At 35.0% G+C, this 18,897-nt stretch overlaps 1 protein-coding gene across 1 annotated transcript in view; it reads left to right on the plus strand.

Annotated features, from left to right (window-relative positions):
- LOC127847757 (gastrula zinc finger protein XlCGF8.2DB-like) overlaps positions 1–17,088 on the plus strand; it is a 111,588-nt gene extending 94,500 nt beyond the window's left edge. The window contains exon 3 of the transcript XR_008034156.1: positions 15,229–17,088. The gene's annotated coding sequence lies outside the window, so the exon portion shown is untranslated. The remainder of the gene's footprint in view (positions 1–15,228) is intronic.
- The last annotated feature ends 1,809 nt before the right edge of the window (positions 17,089–18,897 follow it).

Below are 18,897 nucleotides of genomic sequence, written 5' to 3' on the forward strand. Positions count from 1 at the left end.
TAAGAAGAGACTTCATTTTAACGAAGAATGTCATCAAAGCGGGAAGTGTCGTCCCTGAATAGCCTGTGCGGACTGTACAGGCTAATCTGGGAGGACACTTTACGCACATGCATTAAGCCCCGTTTTATCAGAACGCGTCTCCTATGAAAAATCCACAAAAAGTGGTCATTGAACTATGCCTCCGCAGGCCTGTCACAGGTCCATGTGGCCAATCAGTTAAATCACAACCCTCTACATTTCACTGTTACATTTTCACATTGGCACGTATTAATATATAAACAAATGTGTTAAACAATCACGTGTAAAGTCACATTAAAACTCAAAATCGCTAAATATTTTGCAAAATATTTTGTAAAATAAAGTTAACGCATAAAACATAAGTATTTTGTATATCAATGCTAGATGTGATATGGTAATATACACTTAACGCGATACAAAATACTCATTTTTATTCATTTGTGTCACACAAATGTAACTGTTTGGATATTGTATCCGAAAATTCACATGGGGGATATATCGTGACACAAAAAAACAAGCATTTTGCATTGCTTTAAGTCTATGTTACAAGACAACTTCTAGCAATGAAATTTTGGCTATTACTTTAAGGTACATTGATTTATAAGTGTTAACTTGTTTATGAATTATTGTTCGAAATATTCGTTGATTTTGAGTGTTGATGGGCTTTTAAACAATCAACTGTAATGGCATTACAATCAAATTACAGTCATTCAGTTTTTATCCTTCATCAGCAGTACGGTTTTCAACGCACATCTAAATCATATGATAATGTCTAATTTTCATCAATATTTTTTAATAAATCAGCAATGGTACAGTTTTTAACTCATGTCTAAACAAAATCAAAACAAAACAACGTACACATTTTTCAGCATATCAGCAGTAGTTCAGTTTTCAACCCAATAATGTCAAAATTTCGTTGACAAAAAAAAAACAGCACATAACAGATCTAAGAACACACTTCGCAGGACAATATATATTATCTATGAACACATACAAAATTTCTCTGAACGCGCACATATATTATCTATAAACTAGTGTTGAGCAATATGTACGTGTCCGTTCTGTTTTAGCCCATAAGCAATTTTTTGTATTTGTCCATTCTGTTTTTGCTCTTAAGCTATTTTTGTATGTGTCCGATCTGTTTATCCTCCTCATCGTCAGAATCGTCTCCCTTTGGTAACAACGTCTGCCGACTGCCGTTGTCGTAGAACTACTCGTAGACTGGGTTTGCAAAGTTTGTGGTCTGGAACAGAAAATAAAATGGTAATATAAAGATTTTCTGTACAAAAAAACCCACTATTTTAGCCTTGCTCTAGCAAAACGGGGCTTAATGCATGATCGTTAAGTGTTGCATCAGATAAGACTGTGCTTGCTGCACAGGCTAATTAAAAAACACATTCAGCTTTAATTGAATTTAGGCTACGTAGAGATTTTGTTTAAACAAAAATACCATTTAAGCCGAAAGTGTCGTCTCACATTAAGAATGTGCAGACTGCAAAGACTAATCTGGGGCAACAATTTACGCACACACATTAAGCCCCATTTTTCCAAGTTCGAGACTCATTTTTAATTGCGTTTGATGAAAATATGCCTGTATTTCTTACTTGATGTTTGTGTCTTGATATTATGTAATGTTTATTTAATTATATTTATGAATTTTACAAAGAAAGCTTGGCAACAAAACAGTGAATAGCAACAAACAATCTATTGCAACAAACCATAAATATTATCAAAAAGGTTAATGTTAAGTCATCTTCCTTTTAGACTTAAAACAACAGAAAAACACAGTTTAAATGCACTGTTTGGTAGCTTCTTTAAATATCAATAACCTTGTCCCGAATGTATTTAATTAATGAAAAGATATTATAACAATTACATGTATGTTCACACACATTTGAGAAGATTGGAGAAAAATATAAAATGTGTTTATTTTATGGCACATTACAATATTTATTATTTAAGGCTACAATGCAATGTGTATAATTTAAGGACACAATTAATTAACTTAAGGGGACAATATATGCGTATCATTTTAGGACAAAATACAATCTATATCATTTTAGAACACAATACTATACAAATCATTGTATGATAAAATAAAATTTAAGGGGACAATACAAGTGTATATTTTAAGGGCACAATACAATCTGTATAATTTAAGAGCACAATATGATAGGTAAAATTTTAGGGCACAGTATAATAGGTATAATTTTAGGGCACAATGCGATAGGTATAATTTTAGGGCACAATATAATAGGTATAATTTTAGGGCACAATATGATAGGTATAATTTTAGTGCACAGTATAATAGGTATAATTTTATGGCACAATATGATAGGTATAATTTTAGGGCACATTATAATAGGTATAATTTTAGGGAACAATGCGATAGGTATAATTTTAGGGCACATTATGATAGGTATAATTTTAGGGCACAATATGATAGGTATAATTTTATGGCACAATATGATAGGTATAATTTTAGGGCACATTATAATAGGTATAATTTTAGGGAACAATGTGATACGTATAATTTTAGGGCACAATATGATAGGTATAATTTTAGGGCACAAAATGATAGGTATAATTTTAGGGCACAGTAAAATAGGTATAATTTTAGGGCACAATGCGATAGGTATAATTTAAGGGAACAATATGATAGGTATAATTTTAGGACACAATACAATATGTATAATTTTAGGGCATATTGTAAATAACAGGACTGGAAATAATGTTGAAAGTGATCTTTAAGTACGGCGATATAAATCTTAAGTACCAACAGACAAATATGCACAGTTTCCTGTGATCGCGCTGTTTTTATACTTTAATATATTGGTAAACGTTTTACAAATTTCATGCACAGTACAAATGCAATCTTAACTTTCAATATTCATATAATGATTTGCGCTGTAGATGTCAATGTTATCACGTAAACGGCTGTCATTCCGTAGTTTTTCTAACGATTGAAAATTTGAAACTAATTTGAAAAATTGCGCACGCGCCTACACAAGGTTTGGGATCAACGTAAAATAACTAGGGCATATCTTTCAGATTTGAAAAGCGAATTAACAAAGAAACTAATTATCAGTGAAAAATAAAAACTTTGCACAACCAATGTTTTATAAACCTTTACATATAGTATGCAGCCTCATAAAACGTATTGCTTAGAGAAAAACAAAGTGAAACTTTCTCTTTTGAGTATTATAAGTCCATAGTCGACTTTGTTGTCATATTTGCGTGTTTCTTCATCACAGGCAAGTTTAATTTAAATGATTGTCTTGTTGTTGTGGTGATTTGCTCTTACAATATGAACAATTTGAAACTGGATTCTTGAGAAATGGTTACACTTACTATTCCGAATTTTTTAAGATGTATGTACATGTATTTAACGCACCCAAAATGGTTTCAACTAACAACCTTGGTGTGTATATGACACAATCGGTATTTCAATATTAAACAAAAACCGTCATATTTAAGTCGAGAGGTTTACATTCATTCAACGTGTCGGTCTATTACGTTATGATCGATAATGAAGTACATACATGTTTAAATATTTACAATTGATATCAATATGTATATTTCCCAATTTCTTCCGTTAGTTGTGTGTAAGGTAAGACTTCAATTATGTTTATCCCAGGTTTGATACACTTGTGTGGTGATTGGTTAAGTCTTTGTAAAGCCATTATCATCATACCTCTAATACAGAAAGGGCAGTGTTAAGTTATGACATAAGTATGTGAACTTAGCACTGGTAAATAGCTATCCCAGGAAAAGTGTGAGTTGATTAACTGATCGCCGAGATATCCATGAAATACTAATGAAAACGGTGAAAATATACAACCAAACAAACCAAAAAGGTTAAGTGTAAACTAATTATTTTGTCAATAAAATTCTAAATGGCAAACAGGACGTTAATTTATCTGAACTAAATATTTATATTTTAAATTAAATTTGCGTTTGCGAAGTGGGAATGAGCTTTATACAAAATCATATTATAAGACCAAAAATAAGGGCAAATACTAAGTGGTTCATTATACATGTGTTATCCGCACTTTTCATGACCAAGGTTTTTATATTATAATACTTGAGTCCATGTGTCTATTAGCTTATAGACCATGCCCTTGTATTGCAGATCAGGTAGTAAAGTCAGTCTTTTTGAAGAGGCAAACAAATATTCAACGACAGACGTCCATCAACTTTCGTCAAACATTCAGAAAGTATAAGAAGAGTATAAGAAACTTAAAGACAGAGCAGAATGCAATCTTCAGTCGCTTGAGAAGGTTTACGATCGAATTAAGGAAGAGATCGAGACAGTGCGACAGAAAATCAATGCAGAATTAGATCGGCTAGAAATAGTGACAATGCTAGAAATGGACAAAATAATTTCCAGCTGTAAGATTTATATTACAAAAGAAAGAGATGATTGAAACAGCCTTCATGAAATTATGCAATGTCTCAGTAAAGTGATAAATGACATTTGCAACAATAGCAGTAAACGAACGTGTATAGATTTAGAAATATGTCAATAGCAGATAGAGGACTCTGAATTATTTCTAAAAGAGTCAAATGTCAGACATGAATATGATATGGAATTCGCACCCAGTAAGGACATCGAGAAGTATTTTATGAAATTGGCATGTCTGGGGAGAGTTAGCCAACCAAATAAGGTTATTTGGATGCAGAACAAGTCAGAATATAGCGTAAAAGTGTCGCCTGATTGGTCTACATGCCATATTTATTAAATTTGTGAGCTTCCTACTGGTGAGACGATTGTACTAGATTATCGAAATAGCAAGTTACAACTGTTAGACAAGAAATGCCAAGTTCTGAGCCACTTTTATGTGTCTACCTACACATATGACTTGTGTCTTATACCTCCAAGTGAGGCTGTTGTCACTATGAATGAGAAAAAAACAGGATCAAGATGAGGTACAATATGAGGAACAAGATGAGGAAGATTATGACGAAACGCTTCATGAGTTACAGATGATATCCGTCAATAATGACAGGTTGAATAAAGGCTGGAAGCTGTTGCTGCCTTATAAGAGTATTGGTATTGCCCACCATTAGGGTGATCTGTATGTTACATCCGGAACAGCCCTATACCTATACACTCTGAATGGAACACTAGTAAAGAAAGTGCATGATTGCATATTCAATATCACAGGTATAAATCAACACTCTCATGATAGTAATTACTGTACCAATAACTAATATAATTAACCAACCTGACACATTAATGGATGGTCACTTAATACTGTATTACCATATGTAGCTCTGATACAGATTTTAAGTATATTAAATCAATAACTTTTAGTTGTAACGCAGACAATGGCATATCAATCAAATCTATGAACTTATATATATATTGGCCATTGAAATTTGACGTAATGGTCCCGTTTTACAACATCTGATAACTCTTAGTTCGCTCTGAAGTAACCCCGCCCCCCCCCCCCCCGCCATTTAATATATATCTATCCATCAATGATCGAGTTGATATCTCTTTAAATTTTCGAGATACTCCCCAAAAATATAACAATTATCAAATGACAATATCTCTTAATATTAAACAATATAGTAATGTCTCTAATTACAATATATATATAACTCTAACTATACAAATATATGTGCGTGTACTAGAATCAGCGCAATACCTCATATTCAGAATACAACGAATGATCCTCCTGAAATTAACTTGGTATATAACATTTTAATTCATCATCGCATTAAAATGTTGTGTTTGAATATAATCATATACATTTTAATATATCAATTTATAATACTTTTTACCAACAGTATACAAGTGTGCCGTGAACCTCTTTGGTGACAAGATCTACATAGCCAATAGGCGTGAACACAAACTCCTCACGCTGGCAACCGATGGAACCATACTATCCAGATAAGATCTACATAGCCAATAGGCGTGAACACAAACTCCTCACGCTGGCAACCGATGGAACCATACTATTACTGACCCTCAACATAAAAGTCCACGGTCCGTACACGTGACACCTAGCGGACAAGTTATGGTCTGTGTGTACAAAATCAACTCAATTATACAGATGGACAGCGAGGGTAAGAAGAAGCTGGCCACACTTGATTCAATGAAGGATGGGGTGAAGACACCAGTGTCTGTCTTCTACAGCAGCAGCACTGATTCAATCATTTTGGGATTTTACAATAATAATGCAATTTTGGGATTTAAAGTAATATAAGCATATACAACATATTTACTTACAACAATGCATGCATAGGTGTTAAAATTGCTAAGATTATATAAATCATGTTTATATTAAATTCATTACTTGTTACTCAAATTGATCAATAATATATCGGCTTTATCAGAATTTACTTTTGTTAATTACTGCATATACATATTGGTGAAGTTCTCCAATGCCGCTTTAATTTTGTACGTGCAGTATTTAAAACGCATCATGTTATAGTCGATGTTCTTGTATAAGGATTTCTTGAAAGTGCATATCAAAATTCTAACAATGCGCTAGTATATGACATTTGTATATAAAATGAATCGCCAATTTTAGAAAAATTCATGCTGCTCTATGTGTGCTGTGGTCTTTTGTGTTTAATTTTTATCACTTGCATAAGCATTATTAGAAGAATTTAAAAATAAATTTTAAGTTTTATGAGATTTTACATGTCTAGCCCATAGCGTAATTGATTACAATACATATTTATCATTACCTATAAGAATATGCTGCCAAAATACGAATGTATTGTGACAAGAAGGTCGTTGTTGCGCATAGTAATTGACTGCTCTAAGTCCTCATGCAAATATTGCATGTGCGAATGAGTTTCTTGCGTGTCTTATTGTCTGTACTTAGAGAGTATGTGTTTGAACTTGTAAGAATGTGTTTTAAATCCTATAACACTGTTCTGTGTGCAATAACTGTTGTTTTTTTAATATTATAAAGTGTTTCCTATATTACAAATTTACAATAAATCGACCATGTTTTTGTCAGAAATATTGTGATGTTTTCCATACGCCAATGGTACATGCAGTTTCGATGTTGCGCACAATGATTCCAACTACCAACATGTTGGTTAAAACATAATGCCCAATAAAACAGTGTATAACGCGTACAACTACATAACAACTTCAAACAAATTTGATAACGCAACAAAGGTGTAAGAACATTATTTGACTTTGTTCTGGTATACACCCATTGTGATAAATTGCGGATATTTACTTGAGTGAACCTGTTGAGTCTGAGTTAAAATGATTACAACTGTTTGCAAATAATGATGCTATTAAAACCAACAATGCATATGTATATCCATTTACACGCATGGTAGTATTTTATGATAATGATCCTGCCTTTATACTTATGTTCCTGTCAATCGAATTGCAATCTTTAAACAAAAACACGTTATTTCGAATTATAACAGTATGTCTGTCCCTTGGTATATGAACACGATTGAAGTTAACTATCTTGTTGTCGATGTCATACTAAACGCGCGACTTAAAGTTTACCCCAAACAAGGGCTCGATTGGTCATTGTCTGCTCGGGTACTACTTACATGTACCCTGGGTACTCTTAAGAATACTTACATGTACCCCGGTTACGGAAAATATACTTACACGTACCCGGTCGATATAAGACTGTACCCGAGTTGTAATCCCGCCCAAATTTCGATGTCATAAAAAAGCGCTACCGATTACCGTAAAACGATATTGTTTATCTTTAACAATTTCCCTTTTGGAAAAACTGCATCAACATGCTTTTTGAGTATGAGTTTCGATAAGAAAGAGGCCATTTAACAGAACATTGATATAAATGTGAACATTATTAATTAAAAAAATAGCCGACAACGACTGATTTAGCTTGAAAAATTCCCGGGTACGTTTCAGTATATTTACCGTACCCACGTTACATGAAAATATATTTAAGAGTACCCGGGGTACATGTAAGTAGTACCCGAGCTGAGAATGACCAATCGAGCAAAACTAGGTTTATCTGATATAATACAAAAACCGTAAGTCATACAAAGCAGAGTGACTCAAAAAGCAGTGACTTTATGGCAAACTCTTTAATTAATAACGGTCTCTTATTGTTTACAAACTAGATCGTTTTGATAATAACTCTCAATTCGAAAATTGTCTGCCACGTGGTGTTTGCTAATCAAACATAAATTACAATCACCTAGATGCCAGGGAGTTGTACAGTTTAATAAAGTCCAAGAAAAGGTGGATACGTGTGACGTATTTAATTAAATTTAATATCTAATCATAATATCAAGTATGTTGCAGTGTGGGCTTTATCATTGAGGAATATTATTTTGAATACCATGAGTGTTTCCTCGAGTCCAAAAGTTGGTTACTAAATGTCGCTAAAGTCAGAAATTCATTATTGAATTTTAACATTTCATACAAGTGCACTTACACTATTTGTAATTTCATTTAGGCTGAAGCAGTAAAATAACATTATTTGGCTTGCGGTCTTCTCACTCTTCAACAGGTTGTTAATAAAACAATAAAGCCCATTCCAAAGCTTCAAAACCGTTAAACCATGTCATTTGAAATTTGTTATGTTGATTGATTCGATTTATGACTATTTGGTTCCCTTTTGATCTTTGTTCAAAAGACACATCACTATTACAAACAGCGAAACGAGACAGATAACTTCATTTGTGAATATCTGTGGACGTTTATAAAAATTAAGCGTCATATTGTGTATATATCATTATATAGTTCAGTTGTAAATTTATCAATGAGTTTATCATTTAGTACTTTGCTCATCAAATGAAATATCTCATGTAATCATACCGAGATTGATTATAAAGTTTGAATGTTAGGATACCAGTTAAGTGATGTTTGGTTTTATCGTTCACAAGTGCGATGAAAGTGTCAGATATCACCTTATTGACAAATAAATATATATCTCAAACTCAGATAGTGATGATATAGGACTTTGGCTGCAAAGTAACAAACTAAATTAAGAGGACTTTACACTGCATTGATTGTGATGTGTATTGACAAAGCACCTTAACCGGCAGGCAAGCTTTGTATGTAGAGCGCTGAAATACGAATCCGACGATCGCGAGTTCGATACGTGGCCCGTGCATATAACGTGTGCGGATTGGTTATACAATCATTTCTACGGCCATTCTCACCCTACATCTGTTTAAAGTAGGACAGTTGATAGTTAATGATTTAAGTACATACACCTAGTACCTGTACACAAGCTGACCTAGGATAGGGTGAGGTTAATAAACAGTTCCCTGTAATTTGTCTAGACTACTATTGGATACTTCGAACCTCAATCATAAAAACAACCCATCTAAACAAGACAAATACAACGGCACGTTTAGTTTTTATATTTAAGTCGAACAAAAAAATATTCAATTGTGTTTTATTTACTTTAAGAATTAATACATGCAACATATATGAAACATCAACACCGTTTTATTTGCTGCTTGATTAACTTAAACATATACAGCTAATGAAAGTTTTACAATAATTCTCCATTTGTGTTCCTTTACAATATTACAATAGTGAATATTGTTATGGAAAAAATCCCTGTCCCTTTTAACAGCAATCGCATAATATGTCAAATCTTTCATATATTTCATATGTGTATGCCTATTAGAGGATTTAGTTGTTTATCGGTATGCCGGGGTGAATGACAATCAATGTTATCATGTATCCCGGGGTGAATGACAATCAATGTTATCATGTATCCCGAGGTGAATAACAATCAATGTTATCATGTATCCCGGGGTGAATGACAATCAATGTTATCATTGAAATAGTGTTCAGGGTAATGTTTGATACACTAAGTTGCTCTTGACGTATATCAATCTTGATAGCTTTACTTGTCCATGATCAATATAGTCCCCCTCTGTAACTCGATTAACCTAGCCTGTATTGGTCTGTTTGAAGTGATGTCAGTAGATAATGATATCAGTATACCGTTCAGTTGACAAACACTGTATACTCACATACGATACACTTTTGCCGTGCTTGTAATATCACCCAATTATACTGAACCAGAATAAAGCATTTATCTACTCTATACTTTAAATAGAAGACGACGGTTGCACACTTCTGCTCAAACAAACTCTGAATGCAGTGTACGCTCTCGTATGAAAACGCTAGACGCAGTTATATACACATGTTTCTGACCTGTGTAAAAAAATATAAGCATGATTGGAAAGCAATTCTCCTGACAACTGCGTCATGAACACGAAAGTGACGGTGTAAAATGGGTAAACCTTTGAATTGTATCTATTATGTGTGAACTACGCTCCAGATATGTTCATTTATAGTAATCATGTAAATGCTCGTTTATTGAATCTTAACGAAGAACAAAGTTTTGGCTGTATACTGTGTGTAGTTCAATTTAAAGATTAGTTGTGATGTTGAAACCACCAAATTTGTCGAAAAAATATATGCGATCACGGTTTTATTTTCTGTGTTGCCAAATGTGCTTTAACAGCATATACTATTGAATCTTAATGTGTTATTTTATTATTGTATCGGGTCCGTGCGTCAAGATTACAGGTTTGATATGGGTCAAGTCGCCCTGTGTCCTACGTTTTGTTTGGCGAAGAATTTAAAGGAGATAACATGCTTCATTAATTCATTGTTAAAAATGAAAACGAAAATACAGCCGCCCTGTTCAGGTGGTATCTGCGATTATGTATACTGGCTAATCCATAAATAATCTAGATAAATATAAATATGATAGGGCTTTGAACCAGTTTGTTTGTTAGTAAAATTCCAACAATTAGATATAAACAAATAAGCTCTTGTTTCAATTAACAAATGAAAAAATAGCCTTAAAATGAAGCATGGGTGTATTACCTTATAAAAGCAGCTGTATGTTATGTTGTTTAATACAATAACAACAATAACCAAGTTAAGTTCAAAAATAAATAGGGGATCTGAAATTAAATTACCGTTACAACATTATGAACGATTGTTAATGTACGTGCACATCTTCTATATATATCATTATGCATATTGGCAAATCCATAAATAATCTCGATAAATATAAAGATGATAGGTTTTTAACCAATTTGTTTATTTTCAAAATTCCAACAATTAGATATAAACTAATAAAGCTCTTTTTTATTTATAAAAATGAAATGCTAATAGCCGTAAAATAAAGCATGGGTGTATTTACTCGGGGAAACACAAAATAAGTCTGTTTTCAGGAGTTAATTTTTTTTTTGGCGACGGGAAAACAAAAGTTCTGTCTTCACGTCTTTTTTTTTGAAGCGGAAAACACAAGTTCTGTTTTTCCGTCTCTTTTTTTGAGACTTGAAAACACAATCGCTATATTGTGCGCACAAGATAATCGGCCAAACTACTACTACAACTACTACTACTACTACTACTACTACTACTACTACTACTACTACTACTACTACTACTACTACTACTACTACTACTACTACTACTACTACTACTACTACTACTACTACTACTACTACTTCTACTACTACTACTACTACTACTACTACTTATTGAATTCCTTTCAAGGAGAATGTATGATTGTTGTTTATAGACAGATATATAATTCTATATATAAACTATTGTTTCTCTAGATAAATAAAATTCACATTTGTGTTTGATCAATATTAGTGAGCCTTGTTCTGGGAAAAGGGGGTTTAATTCACTGTATAAAGTTTCATCCCAGATTAGCCTGTGCAGTCTTTAACTGGATTTTTGTCAAGAAGAGTAATTCTTTAAACAAAAAAAACAAGTTTAAATTGTTATCCCTGATTAACCTTTGCGGACTGCACAGGCTAATCTGGAACGACACAACGCCAATGCATTATACCCCCTTTTCACAGAACGTGGTTCATATTATTCTAAAATTCAACTTCCAGGGTATACAAATGCTGTATCTGCCAAGACACGTTTTCTGACCTCTACAATTTCCGGTGTCATCTGAGAATACACGACAAGATTGCCACCTACACCTGTGACATGTGTCCCTTTATGGTTAGGCTATTTAAACACTAAATATGTTCAAAAGGTGTGGATAGACTTTTTAGGCGTTGAATGGATAAAAAATATTAGAGTAATGTTAAATCAATAATGTTGATTTAGTTGTAATTTTTATGCCCCCCTTCGAAGAAGAGAGGAATAAATTGTTGTGCTGGATGTTTGTCGGTAGACCAGTTCGTTTCTGATCAATAATTCGTCAACCAATTGACCTATTGGCTTGATACTTCAAATGTGTATTGACCTTGAAAAGTTGATGACCCTTATCGAAATTGGGGTCACTGGGTCAAAAGGTCAAGGTCACTATCACATTAAGTGTGAAAACCATTACAGATCAATAACTCATCAACTAACTGACTAATTGGCTTGATACTTCACATGTGCATTGGCCTTTGACAGTAGATGACGCCTATCGAAATTTGGGTCACTAGGTCAAAGGTCAAATTCACCGTTACAATAAGTGTGAAAATCATTTCCAATCAATAACTGATCAACTAATTGACCGATTGGCTTGATACCTAGCATGTGCATTGGCCTTGGACAGTAGATGACCCCTATTGACATTGGGGTCACTAATTCAACGCCCTGTTTGTGGGTCATGTGTCTCCGACCGCAGAACTCCTGTTTAGATTTCAAATTGTCATGAAAATGCACATTATTTTTATTTAAGTGAGGTGAATTCTCTCTGAAGGCTTGTTCTGACAAAAAAAAAGTTTTTATGTCCCCCACCACTATAGTGGGGGACATATTGTTTTTGCCCTGTCTGTTGGTTGGAGCTGCACATGTTGAGTAGTGAAAGGTCAAGGTCATTCTTCAAGGTCAAAGGTCAAAAAAATAATTAGATAATTAAAAATCAAAGCGGCGCAGAAGGGGACATAGTGTTTCTTACAAACACATTTCTTGTTTTTTTTTTTAAATATTACATCAATATTATTATATCATAGTTACTAGATAAATATAAGCATAATAAGTGGGGACATGTTGTTGTTTTAGTATGTGTCTATACGAAGGTGAAATGTTATTGATATCCCCTTGTAAACTCACAATTGGAAATATGCATGTGCTTGAAGTGTTGTCTCAGATTAGCCTGTGCAGTCTACACTGACTAATCAGGGACAATACTTGCCGCTTTAATGGAATTTTACGTTTAAAGGAAGTCTTTTCTTGGCAAAAACTGAGTTAAATCGAAAAGTAAAGTATTGACTCGGACAAGCCTGTGCACGTAGTCTGCACAGGCTTATCAGGGATGCCACTTTTTGCTGTTATGGAGGTTTTTGTTGTAAGGAAGGCTTTTCTAAATGAAAATCCAATCTAGGCATAAAGTGTTGTCTCTGTGTGATAAGTCTGCGCAGACTGCAGAGGCTAGTCTGGGACAACACTACACACATGACTTAAGCCCAGTGTTATCCAAAGAGAAGCTAAAATATATCTGCGTTTGTGCAGGTGTTTGGAGAGAGGAAGCAGTATATCAGCCACCTAGAGGACCATGAGCTGGCCAAGGACTCGTACATACCTGGACATACCCTACGTCTCCCATGCTTTGTATGCAAGAAGGATTTCCCAGACAGGTATTGGTAGTAGGAATTCTTTAAACTAAACCCTTTCCCACTCAGGAGCAAAGTGAAAACAGCTCAATGCAACCAGCATATAACCAGAACAGCCTGCAAGTAGCCTGTTCAGGTTTTATGCTGTTTGCTGCTGAACAGTATCTTAGGGTTTAAACAAAAACTTTAAAATTTGAATCTATTCCAAAGGTTTTTATTGATGCCCCCCTTTGAAGAAGAGGGGGTATATTGCATTGATGGATGTCGGTTGGTCGGTAGACCAGTTCGTTTCCGATTTATAACTCTTCAACAAATTGGCCAATTGGCTTGATACTTAAAATGTGCATTGGCCTTGGACAGTAGATGACACCTAGTTATAATACTTTAATATTCTCAACCCATTTACTATAACGATGATTTAACAGAATTGCTTTATTCTATGTCAACTAAAAACTTTTTTAAGTGGTTAAGTCACACACTAATATGATAAAATGATCTCTTATGGTCAGCTTTGTTGCATACAATCCTGTTGTGTGGGTTTTTTTTGCGGGGGGAGGATGCGACATTTGTCTCCGACTGCGGAACTCTTGTTTAATTATTAATTAACGGGGCTAAATACATGTGCTTTAAGTGTCCTCCCAGATTAGGCTGCGCAGTTCGCACAGCTTATCATGGACAACACTTTCCGCTTGTATGTGGGTTTGTTGTTTAAAGGACGTTGCCTCTTAGGAGAAATACAGTTAAGGCGGAAAGTGTTGTCCCTGATAAGTCTGTGTGGGCTTCACAGACTAATATGGGTCAGCATTTTACGCACAAACATTTTGCACCATTTTACCAAAATGATGCTGTTTTTTTAAACTTTAAACTAGTGGTTACCATCGCTTCGTTTAGTTTGCTTAGCAACGAGGAGGATCCGCGAATGGTCCTCACTGTGGAAGCTTTCTTAAGATCTCCCTCGTAGGGTTGCCAAGTACTGGTTCTACCCAGGAAACATACTCGAGAACATCTAAATAACCCGTTGGCGGTCAAATTTAATAATGCTAAAATTAGTAGGTTTAAACTAATGTAAAATGATGATATTATGTTCCATGAAAGATTGTTAAGTCATTCAAGCATACCATATCTGAATATCTGTTTGAAAACACTTGTTTGAATGGACTACAGCATTGTAAGGCAGTTTTTACTGATCTCAAAGTGTCTTTTAGTATTTTGGTTGGCAGATTGTGCATTCCATCAGAACAATACTGCTGAAAAATTAATGTTTGTTTTGTAAACGAGTTGTGCTTTTGGAAAATGGGGCTTAATGTGAAATCAAGGAAAACTCGTGTTGGACAAAAACTATTTTTACGGTAAAAAATCTTATGGTTTGGGCTCTATTCTTTATTGCATGGTTTTACTCCGCTATGCGTGAAAGCTTTCGTTAAGTTGGCAGTTACTTTTTATTAATTATTTGTTGTTATCTCAAATATAAGACTAGTCAATCCACGAAATCAGTGAAAATGAATGCCTTGCATTAAAGATGATTTTGACAAAGAAGAGCCAGAACCATAATTTTTTTGTGTAAAACTATTTTATTGTGCACAATTATTGTAGCATTATGGATCTGCGGCTGACTATGCCTCTGTAATTAATCCGCATTTACCACAGTGTATACTTGTTTTGTACAATACAATTTACCTTCCTATGCTGCAGGGCTTCGCTGCGCAAACACCAGAACTACTACCACTCAGAGAAATGCTTATAGTGCGCGCTGTGCGGGAAAGCCTTCGTCGAGCGGGCAATGTTACAGCGCCATCAAATAACGCATACAGGCAAGAAAGAGTTCCAGTGTACGTATTGTGATAAGTCATTCGGGCTGAAGCACAATCTCCTGGCGCATATGAACATTCACACAAAGTACAAGCCTTGGGAATGCAGTATCTGTAGGCGGAAGTTTGGACAGAAAGTTTGTCTGAACCGGCATTTGAAAGTGCACGAGGGGTTCTCTGTGGAATATTTGTAAACTGGTTGAGGCAAAAGCGAGTTACATTGATTACTTAATACAGTGAAAATAATTCATTATTGTCATTGGGACATGATCCTTTTAAACGGACCCTGTTTAGATAAAGAAAACTGTCAATAGAAGTTAAATGATTTGGATTTAAGATTTACGCCTGGACTGAGTTTTTGATTAGAAGGGACTTCCTTTAAACAAATAATACCATTAAAGCGGAGTGTTGTCCCTAGTTAGCCTGTGCAGACTGCAGAGGCTACCCTTGGAAAACACAAATGCATGAAGCCCCATTTTCACAGAATTGGCTTCACATTCATTATTACTTAAACCAAAGTCTGATTTTTTCCATTGTAATTTTTCTTGATGAAACAGGTTCTGTTCAGATGGACATTGTCCAAAAGCCTTTAACTTTATTAACAATTGATTTCACAAATTGCAGATTTTGTTTCTTAGCGTTGATGACGACTGAAAGATTGTAATGTTATGAAATATTTTTCCCATTTGAGATGACATATAGAATATACTTTTCTCGATTGATAATTTTTTCCCAAATCCTCAAATGCATAAAAATACAGACCTTATTGTCAATCTTGAATGACTTATTTGCCAATTTATAATAACATTATTTAAATATCAAATAGAAAAATTTATCATTCATTACTGCCTTTTTGAAATTTCTAAAATACTAAGATATTGCATGCATTATTCCTCATTGATTGGTATGGGACTTGTTTCCCATGGAGTAATTCAAAATAAATTTAAAGTAAGCCTGATATTTGTTGTAGGCTTTAAAGCCCATAAACACTCAAAATCAACGAATATTTCGTACAAAATTTTGAAAAATAAAGTTGACGCATAACAATTCTTTCTTATAGCAATAGCCAGAATTTCAATGCCAGATGTGGTCTTATTTTTGTGTGTCACAATATACCGTATTCCATGTGAATTTCTGACTACGAAGTATTTTGCGAAATATTTGTTGATTTTGAGTATTTATGTTACTTCAAACCATGCAATTGTTCTTGGGCCTAGCTAAATATATTTTATCATGACAGTTTCACCTCACCTAAATCTGAATTGATGACGACATGAAAAGAAAGTTTGAAATTGTGTTTATATAATGTAAAAAATCATGTTTATATTATTAACATCAAACAAATTAGGAATTGAAAACAGTTTGGGCAATGCATGTATTTGGGATATGGCTGATTTGAAGCCATTATAATGTTGTTTGTTGTTTTGTTAAAAGACTGTTGACAGAACTGCTCAAACAAATGTATGTATTTTCTGTTCTGTAGTAATTATTATTTATGTTATATTCCTCTCTTGATGTTTCTGAAGTTTGATTTGACGTAACTTTTTCAGAGCTTTATTTCAAATATAATTTAAGATTTAAACATTGGTGTATAGATATAAAAGTCAAAGTCAGCGTATGATGTGAGCATATCAAGTGATGTAAACAAGAGATTTGATATAAGAGCCATCTGTTGTCTCTCAAATGATCAGATTCTTGTCGCAGATTTTGATAATAAAAGAGTTAAGCTACTTGATCATCAATACCAGGTGGTTAGACATTGTGATTTAAATGCGTATCCTAGAGACATGTGTCCAATCAGTAACGCTATAACACGTTGTCAACCAGTATAAGGCATTGTCAGTCGCTATAACACGTTGTCAACCAGTATAAGGCGTTGTCAGTTGCTATAACACGTTGTCAACCAGTTTAAGGCGCTGTCAGTCGCTATAACACGTTGTCAACCAGTATAAGGCGCTGTCAGTCGCTATAACACGTTGTCTACCAGTATAAGGCGTTGTCAGTCGCTATAAAACGTTCTCAACCAGTATAAGGCATTGTCAGTCGCTATAACACGTTGTCAACCAGTATAAGGCGCTGTCAGTCTTTATAACACGATGTCAACCAGTATAAGGCGCTGTCAGTCGCTATAACACGTTGTCAACCAGTATAAGGCGCTGCCAGTCGCTATAACACGTTGTCGATCAGTATAAGGCGTTGTCAGTCGCTATAACACGTTGTCAACCAGTATAAGGTGTTGTCAGTCGCTATAACACGTTGTCAACCAGTATAAGGCGTTGTCAGTAGCTATAACACGTTGTCAACCAGTATAAGGCGTTGTCAGTCGCTATAACACGTTGTCAACCAGTATAAGGCGTTGTCAGTCGCTATAACACGTTGTAAACCAGTATAAGGCGCTGTCAGTCTTTATAATACGTTGTCAACCAGTATAAGGCGCTGTCAGTCGCTATAACACATTGTCAACCAGTATAAGGCGTTGTCAGTCGCTATAACACGTTGTCAACCAGTATAAGGCGTTGTCAGTCGCTATAACACGTTGTCAACCAGTATAAGGCGTTGTCAGTCTTTATAACACGTTGTCAACCAGTATAAGGCGCTGTCAGTCGCTATAACACGTTGTCAACCAGTATATGGCGCTGTCAGTCGCTTTAACACGTTGTCAACCAGTATAAGGCGTTGTCAGTCGCTATAACACGTTGTCAACCAGTATAAGGCGTTGTCAGTCGCTATAACACGTTGTCAATCAGTATAATGCGTTGTCAGTCGCTATAACACGTTGTCAACCAGTATAAGGCGTTGTCAGTCGCAATTACACGTTGTCAACCAGTATAAGGCGTTGTCAGTCGCTATAACACGTTGTCAACCAGTAAAAGGCGTTGTCAGTCGCTTTAATACGTTGTCAACCAGTATAAGGCGCTGTCAGTCGCTTTAACACGTCAACCAGTATAAGGCGCTGCCAGTCGCTATAACACGTTGTCAACCAGTATAAGGCGCTGTCAGTCGCTATTACACGTTGTCAACCAGTATAAGGTGTTGTCAGTCGCTATAACACGTTGTCAACCAGTATAAGGCGTTGTCAGTAGCTATAACACGTTGTCAACCAGTATAAGGCGTTGTCAGTCGCTATAACACGTTGTCAACCAGTATAAGGCGTTGTCAGTCGCTATAACACGTTGTAAACCAGTATAAGGCGCTGTCAGTCTTTATAATACGTTGTCAACCAGTATAAGGCGCTGTCAGTCGCTATAACACATTGTCAACCAGTATAAGGCGTTGTCAGTCGCTATAACACGTTGTCAACCAGTATAAGGCGTTGTCAGTCGCTATAACACGTTGTCAACCAGTATAAGGCGTTGTCAGTCTTTATAACACGTTGTCAACCAGTATAAGGCCTTGTCAGTCGCTATAACACGTTGTCAACCAGTATATGGCGCTGTCAGTCGCTTTAACACGTTGTCAACCAGTATAAGGCGTTGTCAGTCGCTATAACACGTTGTCAACCAGTATAAGGCGTTGTCAGTCGCTATAACACGTTGTCAACCAGTATAATGCG

The sequence above is a fragment of the Dreissena polymorpha genome, chromosome 10 (genome assembly GCF_020536995.1).
Source record: "Dreissena polymorpha isolate Duluth1 chromosome 10, UMN_Dpol_1.0, whole genome shotgun sequence".
Taxonomy (NCBI): domain Eukaryota; kingdom Metazoa; phylum Mollusca; class Bivalvia; order Myida; family Dreissenidae; genus Dreissena; species Dreissena polymorpha.